Consider the following 5,264-nt stretch of genomic DNA (forward strand, 5'->3'; position numbering starts at 1 on the left):
GTACTTCTGTTTTCCCAATTATCTAGAAATCTAAATATGGACTGAGCGATAGATAAGATTTATGAATTGTTATTAATTTTGTTAACTGTGATAATAGCATTGTGGTTATATAAGAAAAAGCTTTTCCTTCCTTCCTTCTTTTCTTCCTTCCTTCCTTCCTTCCTCCCTTTTGAGATGCACAGTAAAGTGAAAGGACATGAGATTTGCTTTAGAGAAAACTTGGTGCCAAAAAAAAAAAGGGTGTGGGGTACTGGATAAAATGAGAATAGCGAAGTATTGGTTGATGAATCTGGGTTAAGTAGAAAGGATCACTTGTAGTCTCCACTTGTATGTAGTTTTGGAATTTTTCCCCCCAAAAAAGCACATTTTTCTGTTTTTAGGCACTGATTTTCAATCTTGCCTTGGCCCGCTGGGCAACGCGCTGGCACCGTCCCTTCCTCAAAGGTGTAAGGTGGTTTCTCTATGATTGTCCCAGTGTGGAGGACATGTGTGGCTGAGATAAGGACCCCTCAGCCCTGGGAGCAGCCAGCAGGGCGTAAGGCAGAGGGTGAGGCTCTCAGAGGGGCCAGAATTCCCGCACTGGTAACCTACAGCCCTGAGGAGTCTCATCTATCTACCCTAGGATGCTGTTCAGATCATCACCACTGTCTTTGCGAGCCAAGTGGAGAAAAAACACAGGTTCCAGATTGTTCCCATTAAGATGTAAATATCTCCTGGGAGGGGTTAACTCAGCAAGCTATTATCAACACTTAACACCTCAGGTGTTTCAGCAATCAGCTCTGGTGACTCTGACAGCTCAGGGACACCTCCCTCAGATACTGGTGAGTTTTAGACGTGGGCTGAGACGGGGGGGGGGGGGGTAAGACCCCGGGGGAAGCCAGGAAGCTGGTTGCTGGGCTCCAGAATGAGTAGGCCTGAGGGGAAGAGGGGAGAGAGAAATAGGCTGAGAAGTTAGAGCCTGGTAGTGGTGGTGGTGGGTTGAAGCGTGGGCAGGAGTGTCCCCGAGAACCCCAAGAGGAAGAAGTCACGTCTCTGATCCCCCTCAGAAGCAAGCTTCTTCTAGGCTGCTACATAGGTGTGTGGTGTAATAGTTCTACATGCAGAAATAGTTTGTTGAGAACCTGCCTACGCTTTCTTTATGTACACCTGAAAATTACCCAAGTTGTTAAAGAACTGTGCTCAGGGGAATAATTATTTTGAATCAAATGCCCCAAGTGAATTTTTACCCCTTTGTCTTAATTTGGGTCCCCTCAGAAGCAGAAACTGAGACCCATGGGTGGGAGGCCCACCAGCCCTGGACTGATCTCCTTTAGAGATTTTCTGTTACTACAGGAAAGGAATACACTTCGAGCCTTTTAAGACGCAGTTGTTTTTCATTTCAGTAATTCACTACCGAGCTGGATCCTAACCGATTCAGAATTGTACCAAGAGTGGGAAGAACCTGGGGTTGAGTCCAGCTCTAAGACTGCACCGAACACTTTGAAGTGAGTCAGGGAAGCTGAGGTCTTTCTAAGCCAAAGGGACACGAGCAAAGTCCACGAAGTCTCTGGAATTGGAATGAGCCCAAACAGAGCAAACGGTAGGTTGAGGGGAAAGTTAGGAGTCCCTTACATCACTCAGGTTTCAAAGACCCAGGTGAGGGCCTCAGGCTAGTCCCATGATCTAGCCTAGGTCTAGCCTCCATCAGGGTGAAGGAGCTGGCCTGTTAACTTGCACTGGGGCAGGCAGATACCACCTCTCTCCAAGAAAAGGCAGAGTGGGAGAACGGTCAGCCCCCAAACTGCTAGGGTCCTGTTAGGAAGGGGGAATGAAATCATCCTTCCTTCACTCTTCCTTCTCCTCACCTCTGATGCCTAATTGGTCACAAAGTCTTTACAATCCTAACTTCTAATCTCTTTCCTACCCTCTCTACCTTTAAGGCAAACTACCTTCATGCACAGTGCATGAAGTTAGGATGACCCTTGCCCAGGAATGGTGAGGTCTTTCTAAGCCAAAGGGACACGAACAAAGTCCACGAAGTCTCTGGAATTGGAATGAGCCCAAAGACTTTGAAGACTGTTTAGGGACCACTCAGTGCTAACCAGGTTTTTCCAAGCCTTTTTTTTTTGTCTCCCAAATCCTTGAAACAAATGAACTTTTGTTCAAGATTGCCAGAGGCAGTCTCCATGGCCAAGAATCCCGATTAATAAAAGAGGGCTATAAGTAAAGATTTCGCAGAGAGCAATTTGTTTCTACTCAGATTTTTTTCCTTTTTTATGATTTACAATCTAAAGCTAGTTTTGTTTTTTTTTTAAGATTTTATTTATTTATTTGAGAGAGAGAGAATGAGAGAGAGCACATGAGAGGGAGGAGGGTCAGAGGGAAAAGCAGACTCACTGCCGAGCAGGGAGCCCGATGCGGAACTCGATCCAGGGACTCCAGGATCATGACCTGAGCCGAAGGCAGTCGCTTAACCAACTGAGCCACCCAGGCGCCCTAAAGCTAGTTTTATTGTACTTTTGTGTCTTTCTCTTTTTTCCAGCTTTATTGAGATATGATTGACATGTAACATTGTGTGAGTTTAAGATGTACAATGTGATGATTTAATACATGTATATGTTGTGAAATGATAACCACAATAAGGTTAGTTAACACATCCATCACCTCTCACAATTACCTTTTGGGGTGTGTGTGTGTGTGTGTGTGTGGTGAGAACATTTAAGATTTACTCTTAGCAACTTTCAAGTATATAATACAGTATTGTTAACTATAGTCACTAGGCTCGGATTAGATCCCAAGAACTTATTCATCTTATAACTGGAAGTTTGTACCCCTTGACCAACATCTCCCCATTTCTCCCACACTCCACAGCCCCTGGTAACCACCATGCTATTCTGTTTCTACGAGGTCAGCTTCTTTAGATTCCCCATGTAAGTAAGATCATACAGTATTTGTCTCTCACTGTCTGATATATTTCACTTACATAGTGCCCTCAGGGCCCATCCATGTTGTCACAAATGGTAGTATTTCCTTCTTTTTTATGGCTGAGTAATATTATATATATATGTATATAATATCATACTCATCATCCATCAGTGGACACTTAGGTTGTTTCCATGTCTTGGTTATTGTTAACTATGCTGCATGAACATCAGGTGCAGATATCTCTTTGAGATAGTGATTTAATTTCCTTTGGATATATACCCAAAAGTGGGATTGCTGGATCATAGGGTAGTTAATTTTTTTAAAAAAATTTTTGAGGGTCCTGCATATTGTTTGCCATAGTGGCTCTACCAGTTTACATTCCTACCAGTATTGCAAGGGGGGTTCCCTCTTCATATCCTGCAAACACTGTTATCTCTGGTCTTTTTGATAATAGTCATTCTGACAGGTGTGAGGTGATATCTCATTGTGGCTTTGATTTGCATTTCCCTGATGATTTGTGATGTTGGGCACCTTTTCATGTACCTGAGAACCATTTGTATGTCTTCTTTGGGAAAATGTCTGTTTGGGTACTTTGCCCATTTTTAAATTAGATTATTTGTTTTTTTATGCACTTGAGTTGTATGACTTCCTTATATATTTTGGATGTTGACCCCTTTATCAGATGTTTTGCAAATATTTTCTCCCATTCCATAGGTTGCCTTCTCATTTTGTTGCGTATTTCTTTTGCTGTGCAGAAGCTTTGTAGTTTGATGTAGTCCCACTTCTTTATTTTTGCTTTTGTTGCCTATGCTTTTGGTGTTCTATCCAAAAAATTCATTGCTAAGGCCAATGTCAGAGTTTTTCCCCTGTGTTTTCTTCTAGGAGTTTTATGGTTTTAGGTCTTACATTTAAGTCTTTAATCCATTTTAAGTTAGTGAGCAAGGAGCCTGATGTGGAACTCGATCTCAGGAGCCTGGGACTAGGACCCGAGCCAAAGGCAGACGCTCAACCGACTGAGCCACCCAGATGTCCCTAGACCTTAACTACAGTTTAATATGTCACATTCTGAGGTACCAGTGGTTGGGACTTTAACATGAATTAAGGGGGGACCTAATTCAATGCATAACAGAGAGAGGGCAGGAGGGCACGAGCCTTGATGGTCTTCAAGGCAGAGGGTAATGGTGAGGTTGTGAGTGTTGGAGGAGGAGGGTGGCCCTTGCTGGCGGCACTCAGAGTTTTGGGGCCCCTCTCTTCTCTCCCACCCTTGGAAGTTTAGAGGCCCAAGGAGCAATGTACTTGCCCTTAGCTTATCAATATCTGGTCTCCATTTTAACCTGGAAGTGTTTTGTTGTAGTGTTGTTTTAAGATGGTAGAGGCATGAATGTGCTTATGCACTGGAGTAAAGAGCCTATGAGAGTTTTTAAAAATTGCTTTTTTGGGGGAGTTTTATGATTTTATTAACACAAATATGACATGCATGTAAGTTGTCTGTCTATTCATTTTCTTCGCCGTGCAGCTGCCATTGGGATTGGTGACTCTGATGGCCCACTGGGCTGCTCTTTCCACAATGGCTTTGCAGTTCTTGGAGTAGACGCTGTGAGCAATCTCCGCACGGTGAGATTTGTTGCACATCAGCAGCACTTCAAGCTCCTTGACGTTGTGGACTAGGAACTTCCGGAAGCCCCTGGGCAGCATGTGCTTTGTTTTCTTGTCGCTCCCATAACCACTGTTGGGCATCAAGATCTGGCCCTTGACTCTCCTGCACACCCTAATGTCAATGCCTCTGGGTTTCCACCAGTTGCAGTTAATTTTGGCACATTGGTCTTAGTGGGGCCAGATGAACATCTTGGTCCTCCTTTTTAATGATCTTGGGCTTCACCAGAGGTGTGAGGGCAGCCATGATGCCGAATAAGAGATGGCTGCCCCCTCCACAGGCAGTGTCAAGGAAGACAAAAATTACTTTTCTTAGTTAGCTATTCAAGCTATGGCAAATGAAACAACTTGGGGTTTGGGAGATGAAGGGAAGCAAAAATTCAGGGAGGAGAAATCGTACCATAAAGCTGGAGATGCTGATTGGAGTGCCCCAAATCCTTTGGTCCTTATATATTTAATAAGTACCTATGAGATACAGTGTATCTTTATGTTTAGGCAGAGAGGAAGAAGTGTATGCAATTAAAACCATAATTGCAATAATAGTTGAAGGAAAAAATATGCATTATTTTGACTTTGTGCAAAGCAACAATACAAAACTTAATACATGAGTGCTAATGGTTCTTGGACTGAAGAAAAAATGAGAGCATAAATATGTTACAAATAAATTATTGCTATAGAGTGAAAGGAAGTTGATTAGGTTCAAGTAG

General features: G+C 43.2%; 1 pseudogene; it reads right to left on the bottom strand.

Moving 5' to 3' along the window:
* Positions 1–4,350: 4,350 nt before the first annotated feature.
* Positions 4,351–4,804, bottom strand: LOC145717741 (large ribosomal subunit protein eL32 pseudogene; annotated as a pseudogene).
* Positions 4,805–5,264: the final 460 nt, after the last annotated feature.

This window comes from Leptonychotes weddellii, chromosome X, assembly GCF_054177405.1.
Source record: "Leptonychotes weddellii isolate Sample4059 chromosome X, ASM5417740v2, whole genome shotgun sequence".
Classification (NCBI taxonomy): domain Eukaryota; kingdom Metazoa; phylum Chordata; class Mammalia; order Carnivora; family Phocidae; genus Leptonychotes; species Leptonychotes weddellii.